Genomic DNA, 27,111 nt, shown 5'->3' with positions numbered 1-27,111 from the left:
TGCACATCACAGCCTCCTTGCTGATCACTCACCCGCCATCTGGTTAATAAGCCCTTTGGACAGTTTTCCAGAGCTCCCTTGAGCTCAGCTGCTCGTCTGGGTTCACGGAATCCCGACAATCTCCTCCTCTATTGAAAAATCTGGACACCGCTCACCTACCTCCAGGCTCACGGCACTTCGGGCACCCCGTCTGACAGCCCAGTCCCCGCTCTCGAACAGGATGGCCCCACTGGAGAAAGCACCTCCCGTGTCCGTCATCGTCTGGCACTCAACACTCCAATTAGGAGCTAGAACGGAGGCCTCCCTGCTGGGTGACTGCCGCGTGCCTCACATCACAACCGAGATCTGTGTCCCCAGTCACCCCACCGAGCACAGTTCCATTTCTCTGCCCGCACCTCCATTCACTCACCAGCCCCTGTTGGTTACTTTATCGAGTGGCTGTCCTCCTTGACCAACATCTAAATAGCACCGAACGCTTCACGATCTCCTGTACTAAGGGTCACCTCGTCTCTGGGGCGCCTGCGTGGCTCAGTCAGTTAAGCGTCCGACTTCGGCTCGGGTCATCATCATTATGTGGTTCATGAGTTCAAGCCCCACGTCGGACTCTGTGCTGACAGCTCAGAGCCTGGAGCCTGCCTCGGATTCTGTGTCTCCCTCTCTCTGCACCCCTCCCCCCATCGCACTCTGTCTCTCTCTCTCTCAAAAATAAACATTAAAAAAATTTTTTTTAATTTTTTTTTTTAACGTTTTATTTATTTTTGAGACAGAGAGAGACAGAGCATGAACAGGGGAGGGTCAGAGAGAGAGGGAGACACAGAATCTGAAACAGGCTCCAGGCTCTGAGCTGTCAGAACAGAGCCTGATGCGGGGCTTGAACTCACGGACCGTGAGATCATGACCTGAGCCGAAGTCGGACGCTCAACCGACTGAGCCACCCAGGCGCCCCTAAAAAAAATTTTTAATGAATAAAGTTCACCTCATCTTTGGTACGATCTACTTTCTTTATCCTAATTTCCACATTCCTGGGTTCTGAGTGCCTTTTCCCCCAGAAAAGTAGACAGTTCTGAATCTTTCAGCAGGTTTTTGACATGGCATTTTTAAAATGTCATTACACAGTAACTCCCTCACCAAAGGAAATAAAGAACGAGGCGTTGTTGGGCTTGCCCCACACCACCTGTCTTCCCGGTAAGGTCTGGCTGCGGCTTTTCTCCATGTGCTCATGTATTTTCCAGCTTGAAACCAGCTGCCTGAGAGAGGAGGAGAAGGTGAGGTACGGCTTTAAATCACCATTGAGGGTGTAGTAAATAACCCGTTCCCTTATTCCCATCACAGCCCTAATAACCTTCTGGAAAGTTCAGAGCCCCAAGCCTTCACTGCCCTCCCCATACCCCTCCCCACAGGGTGCAGACACCCAGTGAAGGAGGCTTCGGCTTCCCCAGGCAGTTTCGGCTGCTGGAAGGACCATCAATCTCCAGGCTCTGACAGACAAACGAGGCGAGAAGGAGACCAAGTCTGGTTTTTCACTGGAGAACAATGAGCTCATGCTTTCTCTCCAGGGACCCAGGAAGTGGAGACAGCTCTTGAGATGGGGAGACAGTGATGGAGACGGGCAGGAGTGATGAAGGATGGGCAGGCGAGAGGGAGGAGGCCAGTCTGGCACTTTTTTAATGTCACTTTTGATAAGAATCCCCAGCTTTCAGGCCAGAGGGAAACATCCATTTTCTTTAAATTAAGGATCCAGCATGAGGCAGTTGTCCTAAAGGGGAGGGACAGCGAGAAGATAAACTGGTCGCAAATTCTTCATTCCTGCTCCTTCAGAGAAAAGATGATCGTTCATGAGTCACCAAAATTGCAGATGCCACAGCACAAATGGCTCTACTTTGCCACTGCTGCTCGGAGGTGGGGTCCAAGATCAGATACATGGACAGAGACTTTGGGTAGCTTTTTTGAAGGTGGGTCTGCAACCCTCAGTGTGCATCTCTGGAAGGCAAAAGGCCAGTCATTTCCAACAAGCTGAACCAGTAAAAAAAAAAAAAAGAAAGAAAAAAAAATTCAGACAGCTGCCCAGATGTTTTTAAACAGCTAAATGAAGGTTTGATTTCAGCTAGGGGGAAAAAAATCCTGATTACAGAGTTTTCCAGTTTTCATCTGAAAAGGGAGTTATATAATCCTGATTTTCTTTACCAGTTAATTCCGAGAAACTGTGTGTGTGTGTGTGTGTGTGTGTGTGTGTGTGTGTGTGTCCGTCCCCGGGTATCCGTGTGTGAGCATATGTGTATTTGGGGCAAGAATGGAGGAAGCTGGGTTGTAGATGAGAAACCAAACCCAGATGATTATTTCAGTCTTCAACCTGCTGTGTGCCTTAGCTAAAAACTGAATGGAAACTAAAGATTACAGAAACAAAGTAGAAGGCCCCAATAAATTATGTTTTTCTTCACATCTCTATTTTACCAAAATATCTTTTTATACATTTTAGTTTTTCTAATGCTTATTTTTGAGGGAGACACACACAGAGTGCAAAGCAGGGGAGGGGCAGAGAGAGAGGGAGACACAGAATCGAAAGCAGGCTCCAGGTTCTGAGCTGTCAGCACAGAGCCTGACGCCAGACTTGAACTCACAAACCCTGAGATCAGGACCTGAGCCGAAGTTAGATGCTTAACCAAGTGAGCCGTCCAGGAGCCCCTCTATTTTACAAAATTGACCATTTTCTCCTTTAAGCTAAATGGCTTGGCTAGAATAAAGAAGTGTTAACTTAGCCTGACTCATTCGTTGAAATAAAACTCAAACCCAAGTATGAAAATATGAATAGTGAATTACTCTTCTGTGCTGTGTCCATCAGCCCTATTGTGGTTGAGAGCCTGGGCCCTGGAGCCAGCTTGCCTGAGGTTAAATCTTAGCTTTGACACTCTCTGGTGTATGATCGTGGCCAAATTAATGAAGCCCGCTGTGCCTCCACTTAAAGGGATAGGATACAAATATCTACCCCCTCGAGAGTACTATGAGAATTCAGTGAAGTAATACAGGAAAAGCACTTAACACCTGCTACAATGGAAACTCTCCATAATGGTTATTATTATATCTTCAGCCATACGATATCCATGTAAGATGAAGATTTGTTATATGTGTCAGATGCCAGGTAGGTTTTTTAAGACATGCAGTGAGCACCTATCTGGCATGCTTTGGCAAAAAGAAATGCACATCCTAGGAGACAGGCTGCCCGCGGCCCGTCTCCTTCCTGCCTGGTGTGCTTCCTCAGCCAGCTCTGGCATGCCCTCCGCCCCCACCCCAACCCCAGCTCAGGGCTCTCCCCGCAGGCTCCGACCCTGGCCACATCCTACCACCCTGCTCCTGCCTCAAGGACCGACACCACCGCCTCCCACATCCAGCCACTCTAACCCTGGTTACACCAGTGACCTTCTCCAACCCGTCTACACCCCGCGTCTGTGAGATCCTCACTTCCACGACAAAAGAAACATCACTCTGACTACACAGCACCAAGTACAGTCTGAACACCCATAACCAGACAAGTCGCCATGTGGGACAAGCCTCTGACCCATGAGGATAGCACCACTTAGTGTCCCCTAGCCAGAACCTGATGATCGTGGGTCAAAGCCAAGGTGGAATTTTTCTTTTAAACTTCCTGGAAATGCTGCCCCCCATTCCACCACCCAATCAAAAGAGAAAAACCTGAGTCAGAGAATATCAATGTTTGGTAAAGAGTCGGGGGGAAAGAAGCTTTCGACCGGTTGATGGGAGTGTGAATTGTTACAAACACTTGACCAAATCAAGTGAACTGGTGATGTTGATGTCCAGTGGCCCCAAATCATGCCCCACCCCCCGGACAAACTCCTGCACATGTGCCAAGAAGGAGAGGTCCCAAAGGATGCTCCGTATGGCACTGAAGGTCCATCAAGTAGGAGACAAGTGTGGCTATATTCACAGGATAGGATATTCTAGGATAGTTTAAATGAATAACCTAGGGGCGCCTGGGTGGCTCAGTCGGTTGAGCATCCGACTTCAGCTCAGGTCATGATCTCACAGTTCGTGAGTTCGAGCCCCACGTTGGGCTCTGTGCTGACAGCTCAGAGCCTGGAGCCTGCTTCGGATTCTGTGTCTCCCTCTCTCTCTGCCCCTAACCCACTCACATTGTTTCTCTGTCTCTCTCACAAATAAACAAACGTTAAAAAAAATAATAAATGAATAACCTAGAACCGTGTATACTGAGACAGAAACAGTCCCCAAAATATAACGCTGAGTGAAAAAACAGAACTGTAGAGTTCCACCTACTGTACCTTCTTTTTTTGTATTTTAAGTTTTTTCTCCCATAAAATATTGTCTTCTGGGATCCACTAAGAAAGAATACAATCATATTCAAGAAGAAATCCACCCATTCCCTTAACAAAAATCAAAGGCACATCATCCAAGTTTTAATGGCAAGAGACCCTCCTGGGGGGCCGGGCCGCTCACCTCCTGCTGATCTCCTCCCAGGAGCATCTCACTAATCACCTGTGCATCCCATTCACCTCCCCTAGTGCACGCAGGTGCTGGCCCCGCGGATGGATGCCAACAGGACAAATGAGACGGAGACCCAGGAAAGCACAAAGGATACAGCACACGGTGAACACCACCCGGTGCTGGCGGAGGGAGGGAAGGTCATGGATGGCTGAGGACACCAGAGAATGCTGGGGAAAGGATGAGGACCATGTTCTTCAGCTTGGTGGGATGTAGAACATGGGGGGGAAGGGGTAGCGTGGGGCCTGCCAGCGCCCAACGAACCCACGGTTGACTCAATGGGAGCAAACTACTCCAGAGCCAGAGCTTGGTGGAGTCCCACAGGCGATCGTTTGGGTTGATGCCAGAGTACCGAGTGGAGAACTCAGGCAGGGGGCTGTCCTGGTTGTCCAGGCATCAGTATGCAGCCAGAGTACAGAGTACGGCTAGAGGCATGGACTAGGAGGACACATGTGGAGCCCTCCTCGTCTACACTGGCTTCCTGGCCCCTTGGATTTGACCTGCTCCTGCAGGGACAGGTGCAGCATCGCTCTCCCTACACGTGGGGCTAGGACCTCTGCTGCATGGCAGCCGTACTTTCAGGGCATAGGAGCAAAGAGGTGGTGAGTGGATGCCCTCTGGGATCCCAGGAATCCAAAATGAGGGAGCTGAGAAGAGCAAATCATCCTAATGGAGTAACCCACTCCTTGAGAGGCTGCCCAACGCCTCCCTAAGTACAATGAACATTGCTCCTGGGCCCCTCGGGGTTTGCACTCGGGGCTTCACTGAAATCAGCAGCCAGCACACAGAAGCAGAGTGAGAGAAGACAGACAGACAGCCATCTCTTACGTAGTTGTGCAAGGCCTCAGGGAACCACTCCAATCACTGCAATGAAACAGAACTGGTGCAGCACCAGCCTGGCAAGGTGGCTTTCAGAAGGGAACCCAGCATCTAGAAAGCAGAGCTAAGAGCAGGAGCACTCCACAGGAAGGGCTGGAGGGGCGCCTGGGTGGCTCAGTTGGTGTCCAACTCTTGATTTCGGCTCAGGCCACGATCTCACAGTCATGAGATGGGGCCCCGCATCCAGGTCCGTGCTGGGTATGGAGCCTGCTTAAGGCTCCCTCCCCCTCCCCTACTCTTCCCTCTCTCGGGCTCACTAGCTTTCTCTTTCTCTCCCTCTCCCTCTCTCTCTCTCTCTCTCTCTCTCTCTCTCTCTACCTCTCCCAAAAAAAATGAAAAACAAAGTAGAGGCTAGAGAGGGAAGAAGTCAGGACAAACCCAAGTCATTGGAGGGGCAGAGGGGCAGGGGAGCCAGGGAGCAAGGTGGGAACAGAATGGTTAAAAGAGGGAACAGGCAGCTATTACTGGAGAAATTTCTATTCACTTATGTTTTTCTTGCTTAAAGAAGACGGAATACATTAAGATTTTCTAGATAAAGATAAATAATAAGACTCCACCCCAGGGAGTTAGAGCGCCAAGTACGCATCATAGCCATGTTTTGGGGAGCAGAGGGAGACTCTAAGGAGTTGGAGGGTTTGATGGCAGGTATGAGGCCATCAGAAGTACATGGAAACTGAACCACTAAGACAGTGAGATAGACACCTGGAAATGAAGAACACCACACAGCCCCCATTCTCTCCTGTCTCCTGCCCAGGTCGCAGCAGCCTTCCGCCCCCTCCCCCATCCCCTTTGCTCCCAGGATATCTGTCTCCGTGCTTCCTTCTTTCTACTGGGCCAGCCACTGCAATCTCTCCCTCACCGGGCTGGGTCACCTATGGCTCCCCAACTCCCCCACCCCGGCCCTACACCCTGACAGCTGTCTCCAGTCTCTCTAACGTCTCAGCTGCTCTCAGTCCCTCCCTACTACCTGCTCTCCACAAACTTTTCCCAGCATGTCCCTCAGTCTCTCCATGATTTAGAAGCCCCAACTCTTTCCTTGTTGCCTAGTCGGTGGGCAATGTGATGTGGTAGGAGAACTGGACCAGAATTCAGAAAACCCAGGGTCAGCCTAAAACACATAGGCGTTGACTATTTGGTATGGATTAGCCAGCTCGGGCTTCCAGGACAAAACACCATGGACAGGTGGCTTAAATAACATTTATTTTCTCCCAATCTGGAAACAAGGCCCAAGATCAAGGTGCCAGGGCTGTTTTCTGAGGATACATCGCCTCCTAGCTGCCTCGCTCTATCATCACATGGCCTTTCCTCTGTGGCGCACAGAGAGGAAGGTAGAGGGGAGGGACTGGGATCTTAGAGCACCAGCTCTATCCAGGCAGGGCCTCAGCCTTATGGCCTCATTTAACATTACTTCCTGAAGCCCCAACTCCAAATTAGTCACACTGGAGGATAGGGCTTCAACACAGGAACTTTGGAGTGATTCAGTTCAGTCCCTAACAGGGTAATGGTGTCATCTCAAGTCAGTAGGAAAAAGATGGTTTATTTATAAATGGGATTCAAAACCTGGGTAAAAATTAAACTGAAGACATACTTTTACACCTTAAACCAGGATAATTCCCAAGGAGATCAAATATTTGTTTGGAAAAAAAAGTTAAGTCATCAAAGTACTAGAAGAAACTGTGAGAAAACTCTTCTGTAGCCATAGAGGGAGAAATCCTTTACCACTATGACACAAAATCCCTGAGAGAAATTACTGAGAAGCTGGCCTCCATAAAAATACAAAATTTCTGCGCAATAAAAACCACCATAAGCAAAATCAAGAGACAGAGAAGGCACCTGGGTGGCTCAGCAGGTTAAGCGTCAGACTTTGGCTCAGGTCATGATCTCGCATCTCGTGCGTATGAGCCCCGCGTCAGGCTCTGTGCTGACAGCTCAAAGCCTGGAGCATGCTTCGGATTCTGTCTCCTTCTCTCTGTGCTCCTCCCCCACTCACACTCTGTCTCTCTCAAAATGAAACATTAAAAAAATTTTAATTAAAAAAAAAGAAATATTTGCAATTCAAATAACAAAGGACTAGGAAAAAAATCACAAAGCACTGATCTCCCTCATATATGAAAAGCACCTAAAAATTACTAAGAAAAAGACCAACAATCCAATTTTAAAATAAACAAAAGGTGAACAGATAGCTCATGGACCTTAAAATATGCAAATATGCTCAAGAGTACTCAAAGAGAGAGAATATATTAAACCTGCACTGAGATGGCATTTTCAACAACTATTCTGGCAAAGGTCCCCAGGTTTGATAACACACTGTGTGGTGAGGGGCGGGCAGGCAGGCAGACACACTTGTGAGTTGCTCTTGGAGTGTAAATTTTGTAAATTTGTACAACCTCTCAAAAGGGCAATTCATCAATATCTCTAAAAATTACAAAGGCTCGATTTGACCCAGAAATTCCACTTTTAGTCATTTATCTGGGAGACGCAGCCTCACAGGTGTGAAATGACATACGTACAAGGTTATTCATTTGCCACTTTGCTTACAAGAGCAACCTAAATTTCCATCAGAAGGAGACTGGCTAAATAAGTTATGGTATATCCACACAATAGAAGGCAATACAGCATTTTTAAAAAGACAACTCATTATAAACTGATATGGAAAGCCTTATGGGATAAATTAAGTGGAAATAAGCAAGGTGCAGAGCAGCATGCAAAATACATCACGTTTATTTAAGAAGTGGGGAAAAATGATAAATAGATATATAGGCATATGCTTGAACACACATAAAACATCTCTGGAAGGAAACTAATAATATCGGTTGTCTGTGGAAGGGGGATTGGATGATCAGAGAAATTAAAGGGGAAAAAATGTTCCTTGTAGATCCTTTGATATTTTTAAGATGATGAATCACAATGTGCATGTATCACTATACAAAAAAGTCCACTACAATGTTCCAAACAAAACAAGGTAAAAGATAAAGAAAATCCAGCACCACGTCAGCCTGGCCAAGAATGGTCTTGAGTCCGTCACTTTGGCTCTCTGAACCCCAGATTCTGCACCCCACCCTCCTGGCTTCCACATCAAAGCTGTACAGGGCTCAGCACCCTGAGCTGTACAGGGCTCGGCGGACACCTTACAGTTCTCAGCACTCAGAGCCCTCCCCTCCCCACAACTTGGGCCGCCCCTCTCTAAACCCAGGCTCCAGTCAAGCACCACACTCCCACCACTGACTCGGTCTTGACCTTGCACACCAGTCCTGCCTTAGGTTCCCAGGACTAAGGTTTGTGGGGATGGCCAAGCTGAGGGCTCTACCTTCCCCCTGGCTGGGATGGATGGCTGATTCCTGGCCCTACGTGAGCCTCTGGAGGCTCGGCCACTGGCTGCCAGACCTCCATGCACTGACCCAGCGGTATACAGCCTGCCCCTAAGTTCCTATTGCTCTGCGTACCTGCTTATGGTGTCAGTGGCTGCCCCCATGGGTGCCCCCTCCCCCTACCTGGGAGAGCTCTGACTTCCCTCTTGTGCCTCTAGTGGCCAACCTGTCAGAGCCTTCCTCCTGGAAACAGCTCTTCATGCCTCCCCCTCGGCTACATTCCAGTACACTGCAGTGAGGGATCCTCTCCTGTCACCAGAGGTTCCTTCTGGTTACAATAAAACAGCTCAGAAAACCTGTCGTGAAGCCCTCTGCAAACTGTTAGAAGATGCACCACCGCTTCGGCACGGACCTTCATAGTTGTGCAGCCTCCTCTCTCTTCTTCCCAAGGATACAGCCACCTCCTCAGTTTGGGCTTCAGATCCCTCGTCAATTAATTCCCCATCAGGCCACCCAGCCCTGGAGCTCCTCGAGCAGGATCCAGAGACACCTTCTGGCTCAGTACTACCAACAAATAACCTTGGCTGTTTGCAGGGTTGCCCGGTTTGGACAAGTACGTGACCTTGATTCTCTCTCGGCTTATCTTCAATCCACAGCGCATCCCAGACTTTCGAGGCAGCCTGTAATTTTTGTGTGTCCTCTTGTGTGAGTACTTCAAGGTCACAATCACCAGCACACAGCAATCAGCTCTCAAATGACGGTCTTAATGGATGTTGTTTGCAGCTTATCCTAACTAGAATGTAAGCTTATTTCTTTTTTATCTCCTCGTAACACCTAGGGATGTACAATGCTCTGCATACAGATGTATGACGCATGAGTAAAGAGGGGCAGGAATGGAAGTCAGAACGCCCAGACCAAAGCCTCTCAACTTGGCCCTGACTCAGTTACCGCATACCTAAAATGCCAGCCAGATCCCTTCTCCCTCACAGGGATATTGTGAAGACCTAAGGAGTTCAGGTGCATGAAGGTGAACACGGATTTGGCTATTACACACAACACAGAAACTACATGAATTCATGTATTAAGAGTCATTTTTAAAACATCGAAGAAGTGCATGTAGAAGAGAAGGGCTCTGTGCTATCCAAGGGGACTCGTGATGCTTCCACGTGCGTGATCATCATTGACTCCTCAACGACGCCGCAGAGGCAGGAGCCCTGAAGCGAGCGCAGCCCGCATTCGGCAGCCCCTAGTGAGGCTACTCCCTGCCCCACGGAATCAGGAGACCACCTTTGTGACAGTTCTCTCAGCTCTACCTCCAAGAACCCAGAGAAATCCTTTCTTGGAGCCCCGCCTTCTAAGAGAAGCTTCGCTTATCGTCCCTGCTGCTCAAAAGAGCGTGTGCTGAACCATGTGACCCTCTGCCGGGCACCAGCTGATCCCGGGGCCACAGCCACCAGTGACAAGGGCCCAGCACAAGATCCTGAACTGAGCCAATGGAATCCTCCCTCAACCGAAAAGGACACCAGAAGCATTGAAAGAATGCGGCGGGAGTTGAAAGGGTGTCATGAGATCAAGCTGGTGCCGAGGAAACCAGAATAAATAAAATAAAAGGCGGGGTAAAGTTAGGAGGGAGAGAGGCAGTGGGGAAGCTGGGGAAAAGAGGTGAGCAAGCAGCAGAGACCTGGAGAGGGAGGGTAAGACCTGGACTGCCCCAGTTCTTCCCCTTCCCATCTGAGGTGTATCTTCTCAAGAACCCCTCTGAGTCATCTTTGTGCGTTCCTGGAAGCCAAGCCAGTCCACCTAAAAAACTCCTGCGACCTTGACAAGGCATCCAGTTTCCAAAACCCAGCTCCTTCTCTAGACCACTGCTTTTGGTACCACCCTCCTGGCTCTTGGCTACCTACCTGGACCCTTAGGATGAACTCTGCTTTCCTACCCATTACCTTGACTCTTTGACCATGAACTCAACCTGTCACCTTGACTCCTCGATAACAGCTTTCTCTCCTCACCCCAACACACGCATACCCCCTCAACCCTGTTTTTCTTTTTTTATGGTAGCAAGTCACAGTGGGCAGGAGAGGCCATGTTATTAAGGATCAAAAGGTTTCAAGAAATTGAAGTTTCAGAAGGAAAGAATTCTAAGAAACAGATCAAGAACCGAAGTCCATATGAATATTATAATTAAGGCTATCTATGAAGCCCTGCTCTGTGCAAGGCTCTGAATGAGATGCTAAATACACACTCCCCAGAAAAAGCACTCAAAGTACCATCACAAGCCTAAGCCATGACTGCCTGGGGCTTTAGACATGTCTGGGCACGTCTGGAGGGTCAGTAGGGCAGCCGCAGCTCAGAGCAAGAGGTGCTGAGTGGAATTCAGAGTATCTGCAGTCTAGTCCTAGGATTACCTATTGCTTTCCCTCTCTGGGCCTCCCATTAGTTCATATGCACCAAAGACCAAGTAGACGGAGAAAATATCCATCCTGAGACAAAGTCACTGTGCAGAGATTGGTCCCAGGACAATGGATGAGAATGAGGGAAGAGTGACTCCAAACGCAGTAGGATGTGTTGCTCAAGTCCCTCGGCTCCTGGCCCCAGGGATTCATGCCAGAGCCCCAGGGGAGAGAGGTGTAACAAAACAAATGGAAGTGCCACTTGCCAAAAATCTCCATAAGACATTACCCTCCCCCATACAAGGCAGCATGGGTGGGTGACCCACGAAACGGAGGGAGCAATCCTTCCCTTTCTGATGAAATTACAAGCAAGCGCCAGGCTCCTGGGAAGTCAGAGTGTGGCAGCAAGCTGGACCAGCCCAAATCTAGAACAGACCAGGAGAGCAAGCATTCCCCCACATCAGACATGGAGACAAGCAAGAGACCCTAGCAGGGGAGCAGAAGAGGCCGATAGGCAGGTGTCACTGTCAGAGAAGACAGATCTTGACACATTCTGAAGGAAATGTCAGAGCCCACCAAGTAGCCAAGAAACAACATTTGGAAACATACATGAGACACCCCTGTGAACTTCCTAAACCCAATAGGAGGAACCAGAGAATCCCTAAAGAACAATAGGAGGGGAAGAAAGATGGTGAGAATCAGAACAACCCAACCAGGTACAATTCAGTCAACACTTACTGAACAACTGTGCAAAACGCCGTGCAACACAACGCAGGAGATATGCTCTTCAGAATCTCACTCTATGACCTGTGTCCCAACAAACTGCCCTTCTCGTTACTGGTGGCTAACAGTCTGTGCTGTTCTGGAGCAGACCTTGTGGGATACTCCCCCAGGAAAACCATAAAAAATCTCTCCCCTTTGGCTAAAACCCTCCAAGTGAAGGAAAGACCTTCCAAAAAGGCATTAGGGAGAGGATCCCAGCTGGGAGGACCATCCAGCTGGAGGCTGACGCCATGTCTGAAGGTGAGGTTCCTTTTCAGAGGCCAAAGCTGGCTACTTTGTGCAGTGAGGGGGCCAGCATTTGGACACACCCACAACCCTCAGCTTAGAACATGCCATTGCCAGGAAAATGCTCTTGGTTATCAAACATCAGAATCATCAATGTTCCCAATTATCCACGTTATCATATATATCCATGTCATATATATACATATGTATGTGTGTGTGTGTATACATATATATGTGTGTGTGCATATATATTTATGTATATATATGTGTGTGTATGTATATATACATATATATGTGTGTATATATATACATATATATGTGTATATATATACACATATGTTTGTGTATATATACATATATATGTATGTATATATGTATATATGTGTGTGTGTGTATATATATATATATATATATATGGTATGTTACTCATGTGATTAGGTATCAGACACTGCACTGGATGCTGGGGGAGAAAGTTAATACAGCCTCAACAGTTTACAGTGTGATTTGGGAAGGGGGGCAGGAAAGAGGAGGAGGAAAAAGCAAGCTGGAAATCAAGTCTAAGGAAATGTCGCATTAGTAAACATAGAGATCTATTTGGCTCAGTTAGGTTATATATATAGGTTACGATATAAATAGGTGCTTCCAAATGATTTGAAATCAGAAAATGACACTTCTCTACACGTCTAATGCCTAGCAAAGAACCATTGGTTGAGCATAACACAAAGAACTCCAATCCCAGGCCTGTTGAAAGAATGAAAAGTTTTGACTTAAAGCACTACTTCTGACCGTCTACCAAGTTAGTCCCATTTGCATTTCGGATAACGAAGGGCAAAGCAAAGGAATTTGGGAGGAAGCATGTTGACGGCAGGGAGAGGGTGAGCTATGAAGGTGCCAAAGGTCAAGAACAGTTTTCTACCATCCTTGGTTCACTGAGCCCACGCTGCTGGAAGATCTGAAGTCTGTGAAGAGGCCAGCAAGGACACAGCTCTTATAACCCCGGACTTAGAATTTGTGGGACTTAGAGTCAACATGGTTTTGATGAGGAGAAACTTTGGCCAGTTAAGGTACAACTCATTCACTCACACACATGTAATTTTCCAATAAAAGGCTCCAAATACGTGACAAAATGCAAGACTTCCATAACCTCTAGGACAACAGTATTGCTTCAATGATTCACTTCCAGGTCTTGATAAACACCAAGCAGACCAGTCAATGCCAGCATCTACATCATCCCATCTCTCAGTTTCTCCCACTAACTCTTTCCAGCCAGGTGACCCACTTCTTTTCCCTTGTGTGATTCCAGAAAGCCCATGACCTACAATTGGACTGAAATCCAAAAAGAAGAGTCCAAAAACATTCTTGGCTTCAAAGAATGTGTCCTTAATTATGAAGGTCTTCTCAATCGTGGTGTCTTGAGGCCAATGCATAGCAGGCTTGAGTCGCTCCTGATGCCCAAGACAGACTTCTGAATTTCCAGAACCCCAAAATTCCTAAGCCCTAATTTTTCCCAATATTTTAATTCTTGCAGGTCCAGCTTCAAGGCATGAGGACCTCAGATGTAAGCTAATAGGGAACAGTGTGCAATTCGAAATAGGCCTGAGTGAGAAGAACTAGCCAACTCCAGGTCTAGCTCTGAACAAGAATCACAAGGTCCAAATATCAATGTTGCTGGTGAGGCAAGGGGTCTAAGCTGGTGGGTAGACCCTGGAAGCAGGACACTTTGGGTCGAGATGAACCTCCTAGTTGGGCAGCCGGAAACACCAGCATTCTAGGAAAGGGGATGGTGGATCATGAAAAGGCTCACCGCCCAGGGAGGGAGAATTGTCAAGAGTTTTAGGAAATGACAGATACCATTTAGCATGGTCCTTAAGCATTCAAGGACCAGACTCAAGAACCAGTGACAGAGGAAGGGCACACATGGCCGTGGCTCCTGCTACCAGCTCCTGGCTGTGAACCTGAACTCACAGTCACTGTAGATTTGAAGAAGACCCTTCTGTGGTCATCTCTCTACACTGGTGGCCCCCAAGATTACACATTCCCACTGTACATACTTTATCATGAACTTCAACACGCATGTGTCAAGAACTTACTATAGTATTAAGGCCTCAAAGGGCTTACAGTCTAACCATACGTGTAAAGATATGTTTATGAGCACATTGCTGTGATGATACAAACTTGTATAAAACAGCCAGAGGTCAGACACACATACATCTCATTTTGTCTCTAAAACAAATATATAAACTCCCTGGGAAGAGGACCACGCCTTCCGAAGCCTTTGAACGCTCATCATCCTACCCTGTACACCTCACTATTGCACAGCACGTGAGAGCTGGATGGTGGGTAGACGAATGGTGGTGGAATTTCCTCACTCAGAGCCTTCTGGAAGGAGACTGAGAAGCAACAGAGGGCAGGGCACAATAAAACCTGTAATTTTACAAATGGAAGTGATGTTAGAGATATCTGGTGACATTTCTCATTTCAGATAAGGAAACTAAGGACCAGAGGAATTAGGTGACAAGTCAAACAACTAGGAACTATGCAATTCAGGAATTAATGCAGACGTCACCATCCTCTGCCAGGTGATGCTGAAAAGTAAAAGGAGAATACTTCAAATAGTACCCATCCCTTGGATTTGAATATACCCCAGTGAAATAACACCTAAAATATGACCAAGTCTAACGCAAGCTCAGATTGACACAGTAAAACTACCAATGGGGTATGAAATTTGTCCCCCTGAACGTGACTAAGGGAAAGAAGAGAGGGTGACCTCAGAAGCAGAGTGCAGAGTTGAGGACAAGGCTGGAATGAATGTCATGCTTTTGCATATATGTATTTGTATTTTATTTAGATTCTTATTTTGTTAAACCACATCTACCAATTCTCTCCCTCCACCATTTGACCTGTTAATAAGCTCAAAGGAATAAAAGCCCCTATTGTTTCAAAGGCTTAAATTCACGGACAGTTAAGGACCACAGACTATTGACATCCTAATCAGATCGCTTTCCTCTTAAAAGTGGGTGGAGGTAGGAGGTGGTGCGGGAGCACGGTGCCGTGCAGGTGTGCAGCCCGGGAGGACTACACAAGGGAGAGCTGTGGACAACACCAATGAGGCCAAGAGAGAAAAAGGGACTGTGGGAGAGGGTTAAGGAAGGGAGAGTACCGTACATTCAGGACGGAACAGCACAGGGCACCTGGATGGCTCAGTTGGTTGGGCATCCGACTCCTGATTTCACCTTGGGTCATGATCTCACGGTTCATGGGTTCGAGCCCCTCATCAGGCTCCCTGCTGACAGTGTTGAGCAGCTTGGGATTCTCTCTCCCTGCCCCTCCCCTGCTCACACTCTCTCAAAATAAATAAATAAATAAACTTTAATTTAAAAAAAAAAAAAACAAAAAAAGACTGAACAGGACAAAGTCAAACTTCATCTCCTTTGCAGCAAAGCCAAGGATCAGCCTGGCACTGGTGTCTCACGTGGCCCTAAGGACAAAGGACACTTGCCCAGGATGGCCTGCCCTGACACTGGCATTAAAAATGCATTCCCTTCTACCCTGCCCTTAATAGCACCCTGTCCTGAACCACTTAAATCCCACTCCATGCAGCCTTTTCTTTGTTAAAGGTCACTTTAAATTCTAAATATTGTCAAATAGAACCTGAACTGCAACTATTTCTCTAGACCTAATCTTCTGCTGTCAGCAAATTCAGAGGGAAAAAAAAAATCAATAAAGGGATTAGCTGCGAGTGACATTGCATATTAAGCAGCAGTACATTGTGTCCACGGTAAAGGACTTGCCAGCTACTAATACTACGAACCATTTCAAATGATGACTTTTTATCAGAAAACCTTTCCTGACCCTCTGTCTCCCAAAATGAAACAAAAAGTTTAATTAATCAAAATGCCTTTTTTCAAAAAGGTTTCCTTTTGGCAAATTCCTCCACCACTTTGCCTAAATTGACATTAACCCTTCAGGGTGGGTTATTAACTTTTATAATATCGGACCTTGATACAACTCTTGATCCAAGAAAGTAAATTCTTTAATGGGAGCTAGGCTGCAGGAGAGCACTTCCTTTCCAAGTTTCTGCACAGTGAAGCAAATTCTACCAAGTATATGTAGATCCTGAGCTCTCCAGCCTGGAGTGTTATGCTCTAGACCAGTGGTGTTAAGTTTGAGTAAAATCAGCAAATCTCTTAAGCACAGTTACACCTCATTTACCTGCTCACTTACACAGCCTCGTTGACAAGGAAAAGCCAGCTGAGAACCCAAAAGGAAGTAAGAAGAGTCTCCGGGACAAGCCCAAACACACACACACACACACACACACACACACACACACGAAGCACATGTTCTGTATTCATTGTAATAAAAGTCCCTCAAGGCCTTCGTTCAGGCCTGGTGCTGCTTCCTTTAGACAAAAGCCAATAGGCTTAATTATGGGACTTTGGAGGCCACAGAAAATTATAAAACGAAAAGTCCTAAGAGCAGACAACTGACAGCAGCCATGAGGTGGTCCTCTGGTGTCAAGATAGGACACAGGAAAACAAAATCAAGACCAAAGATCTCAAAAGTCAGAGCAACCTGGAACCATTTAGTGAGGGCCAAGCACCCCGATGACCTTTGGGGACACAACTGCATCACAGCAATGAACAACACCTGACCTTAGGATAACAGAATATCACCAGCTATATCTTAATGACGGGTAGGAGTGAGCCCTTTGAGAAGGAAGAAAGCCTCACCATCAATTCAAGTTATTTCTGATAGGATTGTTTGACGCTATGTTTAAGTTTTAGCTTAAAGCTTAAGTGATCTAGAAATTTAACTTTTTTAGTTCAGTTCATACCTCAACAACTTTAGAAGAAACGATTAGGCGTTATAACAAAGTGGAGAGCATGAAAATATTTGTTTCTGAGTCCTCCCAGATGCAGAATTCCTCGTTGATGAGTTTCTAAAGAGAGCAGCTCCCCTAGAATCTCTTCAAAGCCTATGAAGCCTGCAGCTTCAGCCTCCTAAGAAATTTTTTGATGGAGAACCCAGATGAAAAAGTAAAGAACCAGTTCTCTCACCTGCACGGTCCCTGCCCTTGTGGAGCTGGCACCATGAACCATGAACCTGCCTCCCCTTAGCGATTGGGATGAGACAAAAGGAAGGACTGAGGGTCTTCTTTAGAAGCCCAGAGACCTAAAATGGGGATGGCCAAATTGTGATACAAATACCGCCAGCACCCCTCCCACACCACGGCAAGCACGGCCACCAAACAACGTCAGTAGGGCACCTCCAAATCCTTCCCTCAACACAAATTCAGGCAACCACTGTGGATTGACTGGGGTTGACATTCAGGGGAGAGAAAAAGATTCCAGGCCTAAGTCATTGTCATGCAGCCTCAAATTAGATTTGCAGGTTGTTGGGGTTATAATTTTCCCATGAGATAGGCTGTCTTCTTCCATATCCCCACATCCTCAGCCATGACCACAGTCCATTCTGGAAGATCTGACTCAACTATCCCTCCTCAATGGAGCCTTTCCCAAATACCCAGGGGAAAAGGTTTGGGAAGGGGGTGGTCAAGCAGTGATTGGTTCTGTTCTGTTTCCATAACACTTTGCACAGTATCTGTCCAGTTCAAGAAGGAAACAATACATTTATTGAGTATCTACTCCTTGTCATGCATGGTGCCGGGCACTGGGAACAGATTCATAGATGACGTGGTTCTTGCCTTCAAGGAGCTTACTTATAGTCCACCTTACAGGATTTACCCCTCTCTCTCTCTCTCTCTCTCTCGCTCTCTCTCTCTCTCTCTCTCTCTCACACACACACACACACACACACACACACACACACACACACACACAATTTATCAGGTCTCCTCCTGTAAGAATACCTCAAGGAGTGTTTTAACTAGGATCTAATGAGGAGAACAAAAGAATTAATTGAAAATGACTATCTTTGCTTTGGGATAGAATTTACATGTAATTATGTAGAGCAAACTGGAAGCTGTACACCCTCAACGTCTGATCGTGAACTCCTCCTCCCTCAGCCGACATGGCTGTCATTGCTTCTGTCCTCATCTGTCCCTGTTTGATCTGCTCAGGTCGTCCTCTGGGTTGCATCCTGTGCTGCCCGGAGGTAGCAGGGTCCTCACTGGCTACTGCCAACGAGACCCTGTGACCAAACCTGCTTCTCCCGAGTGCTGGGTTGGGCATTCCTGACACCCTCATCAGGGCAGGGTAAAAGGAGTCTGGAACTTTCTATGTAATGCTATTAATAGTCTCTCTGGCAGCAGCTAGTCAGGGTTTCACTCTTTAATCCAGTGCCTTGTAGTGTGGCTGGCACCTCTCAGGCTCTCAGGAAAGATTTGTGAATGAATGAATGAGTCACCGAAATGAAACGCAACTATGAAATACATTATTTCACGCTCACTGTCCCGGGAGCGGAAATCATGCTTCCACTCCACCTGTGCGACTCTGACCAAATAATTTAACCTCTATGTGCCTCAGTTTCCCTACGAGAGCAATATGTAACATAAGCATTACCAGGAGGAACAGTGGAAATGTGCATAAGGCACCCACTATAGTGCCTGGAGCACAGCAAGTGCACGACAAATGGTGGCAATCCTTCCAGCACCAGCACACAGTAGGTACTCAACAAATATTTGCTGAAAATGAACGCGCAGACTCCATTAACAGTTGCAGGCACACAGTCCTGGCCCACACTCACACATGCTCACAAGGCCTATTCTACTGTTAACCCTCCACACACCACCCCATCTGAGACACTGTCCCCTTCACTGGCTCTCCCCCTGTGACACCCCACCACCCCCCTTGTGTATAGGACATGCAAGCATCCCCCGGAAGGATCGCAAGGGAGACTGAGGCCAGCAAGGGTGCCCGTGCACCCGGATCCAGAATCAGTCATGGGTGTGGGTCTGGCCAAGACACAACCCAGAAACACCAATGAGCAAAATGGTTTTTTATTATTACTCTTTTTTTGAGAGAGACAGAGAGAGAGAGAGAGAGAGAACACATGTGAGTGGTGAAGGAGTGCGGAGGGAGGGAGGGAGAAAGAGAAGGAGAGAGAGAAGGAGAGAGAGAGAAGGAGAGAGAGAGAAGGAGAGAGAGAGAAGGAGAGAGAGAGAAGGAGAGAGAGAGAAGGAGAGAGAGAGAAGGAGAGAGAGAGAAGGAGAGAGAGAGAAGGAGAGAGAGAGAAGGAGAGAGAGAGAAGGAGAGAGAGAGAAGGAGAGAGAGAGAAGGAGAGAGAGAGAAGGAGAGAGAAAGAGAGAGGGAGGAAGAGAGGGAAGGAGAGGAGGGAGGGGATCATAAGCAGGCTCCACACTCAGCATGGAGCCTGACTCAGGTCTCAATCTCATGATCCTGGGATCTTGACCCAAACCAAAACCAAGAGTCAGACCCTCAACAGACTAAGCCACCCAGGTGCCCCTGAGCAAAGTGTTTTTAAAGACCCGAGTTTTCAGGGTGCTTGGGTGGCTCAGTCAATTGAGCATCCAACTCTTGATCTCGGCTCAGGTCATGATCTCAGCTTTGTGAGTTTGAGCCCCATGTTGGACTCTGTGCTGACAGCACAGAACATGCTGGAGATTCTCCCTCTCTCTCTCTCTCTCTGCCCCTCTCCCCACTCTCACTTGGTCTCTTTCAAAATAAATAATATAAATGCATAGATACATACATACATACATACATACATACATACATACATACCTGACTTCTAGTCCTAGCTCTAACACTTAGCAACTAAGGGACCTTAATTGAGGGCTATTTGAGCTCCCAGACTCTTTCCCAAACAGGAAAATAAATTTAACATTAGTACCTACATCACAGCATTGTTATGTGGATAAAAGAAGGCACGGAAAGCAGTTAGAATAGTGTCTGTCACACAGCAAAAACTCTAAAATATTCACTATGTGTAAATAGACACTAGATCTACATTAAGGAGTGAAGAGTAACGTGGAGGATTGAAAGAAGGGTTTTACATCAAGTATTTATTTTATATTTGGGTGTATGTGTAGTTTGGTAATTGCAGGTAATAACTACTGATCCACTGGGGCATCCGGATGGCTCAGTCAGCTGAGTGTGTGACTTCAGCTCAGGTCATGATCTCATGGTTCATGAGTTCGAGCCGTGCATCAGGCTCTGTGCTGACAGCTCAGAGCCTGCTTGGGTCCTCTGTCTCCCTCCTTCTCTGCCCCTCCCCTGCTCACGCTCTCTCAAAATTAAACATTAAAAAAAAACCAAAAAAACTACTGATCCGCTCATGTGGTGCAGAGCAAGCAATCAGAGGGAACTGAAAAGCAACAAGGCACAGGACTGTGACAGAGGAGCGCCGACTTTCCCACCCATGGCAGGTGTACCCCACCCCATCACCACCCCCAGCATCTGCTCCAGTGTCCCAGTCATCCTTCAGGAAAGGAGCAGCACCCAGGAGTCTGGCGCTCAGTACAGGACCCACAACGGTAGGGCTAGTAAGGGGAAGACAGCTCTTAAACGAAGGCCTGACTGACAGGGACTGGTCTGGAATTAGTTCTGTCTGCGGCATTTCCAAACCCTTCTCGGTTTGCACACGTCTGCCCCCAACCCCACGAGGTCCTCCCTGGCTTATTACCTCCCTGGTAATAAAATTCCACCAATTATACTATTTGATCCTTCACAACTCAGAGACAACTGATGACCTCCACTCCGCAGATGAACAACGGAAGGCTCCAGGTTTCATCAACAATGCAAGGCTTCAGGTTAAGTCACACACCCATGCTCTTTGTCACTGACCACATCACAAAGGAGAACTGCAATGAAGGAAACAAGGTTCAATCAGCCGTAAGACAGTCACTGCAAGGGATTCCAAGAATTATTTGTTAGAATACAAAGGACTCCACCCGGGGGCAATTCTCCTCAAGAAAACTAACTCACACTTTGTTGATGATAGCGTTAACAGAACCGCGCGAATAACAGGAGGACAGTACCTCCCAAGGACCAAGAGAATATTCCATCTTTGGCCCGGCAATCCTACTGCAAGAAATAGAGCCTAATGAAAAAACCCAAGGGAATTGTCAAGTTATTCGCAAAAAAAAAAAAAAAAAAAAAAATTGTCAACTGAGGCTCTACAATGGCAAAAATGTGGAAACCTAAGTATCCAAAGGTAAAGCCTAGGTACACAAACCTACACGTGATAAGCAAATCAAAAGCCTACACGGCAATATGGAACAACATCTGTATAATATTGAAGAAAAATCGATGGACTGTACTTACATGGACAAAAAGAACACAAATTATTAAAAACAGCTTGATTTGGGGGTGTGGCAGGATCGTGGGTGAAATGTTTTTCTTTAATTCAGAGTTGTGCAAATATCACTAAACATTACCGGCATACGTGTAAACACTTTAAAAATAAGATGAGGGAAATTGCACTAGAATCTCTCAAGTGCCTAACAGCCCCGGTAATCTTTGCGGGTTTGAGACCAGAACCAATAGCTTTTTCATCTTTGTATCCCCAGAGTTTTCTGGGCATGACCAGACTTCAATAAATATCGGAGGAATGTTACAAACAAACACGTCGATGATTCTCTCCTGAGACTGGGACCGTTTGATCAGTAAGAGCCTTTATCGCCTCAAAAGCCATGTGCCTAGATATTAATTAGATGAATTAGAGGTTCAAGAAAATATCCAGGAGGAACCGTTTGTTAAAAGAGAAGATGAGAGCAAAATCTGGGGAAGAGCCTGCCTGATTGAAATTTCTCAAGTTTGCATCTTTGATAGAATTCCACAAATTGCATTCTCCAGATACACAAGTAAAGACGAGCTTTGCGTGCAGTTCTCCAAAGAGAAGAACCTTCTCGAAGGCAGAGCTCACCCGTGGAAAGAGAGGAGGTAAAGTGTGCATTAAATTCAGTCACCGGGAGAATAACTTGCAGCCAGAAGTCCATGAAATGACACCAAGTCAAAAGCAAGAAATGTCAGAGGTCCTGGATCAGAAGGGACCGAAGACCCAGCTTGGGATGCGGTCCATCTCCACCAGCTTAAGCAAATCACCTAACCTCCCTGGAAGCCGGGTTTCTGGTCTCCGTCTTGGCCAGTTCAGAGGGACGTGGTGAAAATCAGGCAAGTTCTGAAAATACACATGAGAAACAGAACACAAGCTGTAAAGTGCTATGTAAAAGCCCGGCCGCGGGCATTCTAAGTGTGGGAACACGTGAGAGCAGGAAAGGGACAAGGAAGGGAGAAGATTAGGGGATTTTCACAGAACTGTATAGGCAACGATATGGTGGAGTGCTGACCTACGTTCCCCGAGTGAACGATGGGAAGGAGCTCTCAGACCACAGCCAAACCGGCCTCCAGGATGCTGCCCAGGGGGAGGGGCCCCAGACACCACCTGCCGGGGCTGAATTCTTTTTACAGGGGCCTCAGAGAGGTAGCCGCCTCAGAATCTGGAAGATAGCTCCATTCTATTCACTAATTATGCGTTTGGGGACAGCACGGGCGGGAGCATTTTGCAAAATGTGTTCGGTTTAAGGGATTGGAAGGAAGCCCATCGTGAGACGGCGCATCAGGCGCCTTCTCTGATCAAAGGGATGAAAGAGCGCGAGGGACGTCGGTGACACAGATCCAGGCCCCTGTATGTGGCAAGGTGATTAAAGGCACAAAACTGCTTCAGAGCTGTCATTCCTAATAAGACCTGACCAGAGCAAGGAGCCGTTGAACTGGCAGAACAATGCCATTTACACACCCTCGCCGTGCCTACCTTGTGAGGCTGCATGTGGCGGAGACGGGGCACATGGGGCGCCCCGCGCTGGAGCTGCCCGGGAGTCGTGCAGAGAAACCAATGACACCGAGGGACACCTTGGCGTTCCTCAGGTTTGCATGGGCCAAGAGGTCATTTCTTAAGCCCCGCGCTGAAGGACAGGATGCTGGTGGGCAACTCTGGACAATGTGTCCAGCAATGAGTTCCCTCAGGTCAGATCAAGAAGCCCAGAGCAGTTTCTGCTGGAGGGGATCTTCAATCACATACGGTCAGTCAACATCATCATTTGACGGACGAGACCGGAGCCCAGAGAGGTTAAAGGACTAACTCTCAGCCACACAGCAAGCTCCAGATAGGACTTCTAACACGATCATTCTCTAAACAAAATATGAAGGGCGTCTGGCTGGCTCAGTCCGTAGAGCGTGGGACTCTTGATCCCAGGGGCTGTGAGTGTGAGCCCCACGCTAGGTGTAGAGATCACTTGAAAATAAAAATATTTAAAATAAAAAAATACAAAAAGCAGGAATCTGGCAGAGTTAACAATAGACTGGAAGGAAACGGTTGCCAGGACCCTGACAAGAACAAATAAGGGGAGGGAACGCCTATCCAAAGCCACCCGCAGGGACCAAACTCCAGGAGGTGACGCAGCAGACACACCATGCAGGGTTACAGCCGTGGTTAGTGTTTAGATCCCAGGAGCAACGGCAGAGCCACTCCTCACCCTTCCTGTCCGTGTCCTCCTTGCAAACCTGGAAACCCAAAGGCAAGGCTTGGCGGTGACCCAGGCCTCAGTTCCTGGGCTCTGAAGGAGCACCTGAGACATGCAAGATGGCACTGGGGCGGGTTCTGGGGTGATTCCCGAGGCTCCTCTGCAGGTCAGCCCTCCTCATCCCCAAGGATGCTCCTTCTTACCCCGCTGCCAACAAGGGAGTTGTGGTGTGGCTCTGAACTTTGTAAAGCCTTCTAGCCCATCCATCTCTTCCTTCTGGACGATCAAGTAAGTGCATGGTTAAGAAAGCAAACGTATCAAACACTCTCAAATGGATGCATCGTGGCTTCTATCAGCATGGGCGGAGTGTGAACCGCTCACCAGGCGTCCTTGCTAGGAAACCAACACGGCGAGGAGACGAATTCTCCCCCAGCGATAACGTAAAGCCAGCAGGACCCAGAACTCCTGATGACCGCTTAGCTCCCTTCGGGCTGCAATCTGTTTCTCACTCTCCCAGGGCCCACAGTGACTACCTCAAGAACACCTTGGACCCTTTCCGAGGGAGGCGCTGTAAGGCGAAGGATGCTCCCATCCCTGCCCCACCTACCGTAGGCCTCGCCATCCACATCTGGGGCACAGTGATCATGGCGGGCACTGCTGGCGGTCTCTGAACACCCAGCTCCCCTTCTCTTCCTTGGACTCAGCGCCCCCGTTTTTAGCTACGTGTGTTGCTTCCTGGGAAGAGGACTACATTTCCCAGCCTCGCTCACAGCTAGGTGTGGCCACAGAACGAGGCTGACGGCCAACGACGTGCCACCAAAGGCACAACCCTTAGCACGTTTACGTGGGAGAAGCTCACTCAATCCTCACGACGACCCTATGAGCCTGTACGGTCATTAGCACCTTTTTAAACCGAGGAAAAACTGCAACACACAGAAGCAATTTGCCTAATTCAAAGTGTGCATGAAGTGCCACAGCTAGGACTTGAACCCGGCCGCGGATGCCAGCCAAAGCTCTTCACATCAGTTACACCGTACGCAACTCCAGCCAGTCGAAGCAGAGGCTAAGTGTGGGACTTCCAGGAACGCGCCGGGAAAGGAAGGGGCTCCGGGAGGCGAACCTGAATGCCCCCTCCCTAGGGGGTGAGCTGAATTTAGAAACTTTTTGTTTTGTTTTGAATTTAGAAACTTCTAACCAAAAAAGAGCCTGGAAAGGGAAAGAGTAACTGGACAGTGGAGACGTGGCAGAGCCCCTTTAATCAAACGATCAGGGCTAACATCACCAGTAACAAGTCACGCTGAGACGAAGGACTCTAATACGATGCCATGAGAAAGCGACTTCGCCCTCTGTGGATTCTTCCCCCAAACCCAAAACTGCAGTCTAACCATTGACGAATAATCAGACAAGCCTCAACTGGGGAGCTTTCTACAAAACACCTGACGCGTATTCTTAAAAACTGTCGCAGTGGTGAAAAACAAGACAGAAACCATCCTAGACCAAAGGAGACTGAGGAACATGACAACTAAATGCAGTGTGGTCCCCAGGATGGGATCCTGGGACCAAAAAGGAGCCTTATTCTAGAAACCGGTAAAACCCAAAGACTAGAGTTAGGTTAACAGTATTGTACCAATGTTAACTTCTTGATTTTGATAAATGTACCATGGTTATGTATGAGGTTACCATTAGAAAAAGGTGAATGGAGGATATAGGGGAACTCTGTGCAACTTTTCTGTAAATCTAAACTTATTCCAAAATAAATAGGTCTGTAAAAAGGAGAGGCAAGTGCCTTTTTCCTTTCCTCCACTTCTCTCTCTTGCTGGCCTGTTAAAATGATGATGATTGCTGGAGCTTCAGCAGCCACCCTGATCCACAAGGCAACCTTAAATTCACCTGGAAGACGTCCTGAAGACGGCAGCGAAGTTAGAAGCATAGATCCCTGGTGATACTCGGTGCTGTCTTATCAGCCCTGAACTACTAACTCAAAACTTTCATTTATTTTTTTTAATGATAAAGAAAAATAGCCTCTATTTTATGGAAGCCACTTATTTGGGGAATTTTCCGTCCAACACAACTGAATGAAGATTAGGTCTTTGTTAGTAACAGCAATAGAGTGAAAATCCATGGAATATCCATCACTGATGTAACAATTAGAATCTTAGCCTTGGAATTGGCCTGAGATTCCATCTAGTCCAATCTGTCATTTTTGAAACGAGTAAAAGAACCACAGGGGTGACTATTGTACCCAGGTCCCAACACCAGCAGCAAAGTAAACACGGGACCCCCAGTCCTATATCCCAGCCTAATTCCCTCCACTGTACCTCAGTGCTGGACAGGACTTCAAATGCCAACACTGCAGTATTTATATAATCCTACACATAAGATCAGGGTGAAATGCTCCCATGTAGGCTGCTTCTGATCATTGCACTGACGTGCCTACTCCCCTCTAATGACAGCATTCTTCAGTCATTATTTCCGAACCAATCGCTCAACCTATCAACACATCTGCCAATTCTGCTAAAATTCTGTGACTTTCACATTTGACGTTTGTGAATAAGAAGCCCTAATCTTTAAAATAATGCTGTTGTTATATTCACTTGGCTTTTATGAAAAGAAAAACGTGTACTCCTGCCTCTCAAATGGTATTATTATATTGGGGGGGGGGGGGGAAGCAAGGTTTCAATAGTTATGATCATTGATCACCAAAAACCCTAAGAAAATTACTTCCCCAATTGGGGTTACAAATTTCTTAGTCTATAAAATAAAGGTTTAGCTGGGATCTCAGTTTCTCTGAGTTTCCTTTTAATGTTAACGATCCACAACTCCAAAACACTAAACTATCACTCGGTTTTCACTACCTATGAATAGATGACCATTTTAGATTCAGATCTTTGCTTTCTTCATCCCACCTGTTTAGAACACGGTGTTTGCTAAACAGAGACCACTCATCTGTGGCGGAACGCATCCACGGTCCCCATCTTCACCTTTTTACCATGTGACTTTGCAGTTCTTCTCACCAACGAGACAGAATCTACTTCCTCACCCCTTGAACTTGGGCTTAGCCACAAGACTTGTTTTGGCCAGTATTACATGGTGGGAGTAACACTGCGCCAGTTCCAACGGAAGACCTTGGGAAGGCCGCCATGTTTCCACATGTGCTCCTAGTACTTCCAGCTTCGCTGTGAGAAGACAAGCCAAGGCCAGCTTGCTGGTCCTGGGAGAAGAATGAGAGGCACACAAAGAACTGCCCCAGCTAAGATGCCCCGGGCGTGCCCCCCATCAACCTACAGAGGCAGGAGTGAGCCCAGCCAACCAGAACTCTACAGCAGATCAACTGTACCCTGATGTGTCCTAAGCCACTGAGGTTTTGTGGTTGTTTGTTACATGGTGAAAGCCAGCTGACCACTACCTTAAAACCTCAACTCTGGAGGCAATCTGTTTGGGGGAAGAACTGGCTATATATATTTGCTATTAAATGCTCTGTAGGAAAGGGACTCGGTTTGCTCGGGAAACAATAGATTCACACGTCCTCGTGACACCACACTTACAATCAACCCTCTGCCCCCAGGTG

At 47.3% G+C, this 27,111-nt stretch overlaps 1 protein-coding gene and 1 long non-coding RNA gene across 2 annotated transcripts in view; both read right to left on the bottom strand.

The window, feature by feature from the left end:
* The window catches only part of TMEM178B (transmembrane protein 178B), a 366,274-nt gene that overhangs the window by 259,623 nt on the left and 79,540 nt on the right, over nt 1-27,111 (bottom strand). The gene's annotated exons all lie outside the window — the stretch shown is intronic.
* LOC122235243 lies at nt 1,645-25,618 on the bottom strand. Its single transcript, XR_006213351.1, has 2 exons — nt 25,434-25,618; nt 1,645-1,980 (listed from the first exon to the last, which is right to left on the bottom strand). It is a non-coding gene; the product is annotated as an uncharacterized LOC122235243 (long non-coding RNA).

Source organism: Panthera tigris, chromosome A2, assembly GCF_018350195.1.
Source record: "Panthera tigris isolate Pti1 chromosome A2, P.tigris_Pti1_mat1.1, whole genome shotgun sequence".
In the NCBI taxonomy this organism is placed as follows: Eukaryota; Metazoa; Chordata; class Mammalia; order Carnivora; family Felidae; genus Panthera; species Panthera tigris.
This window is presented reverse-complemented; position numbering and strand designations above follow the sequence as displayed.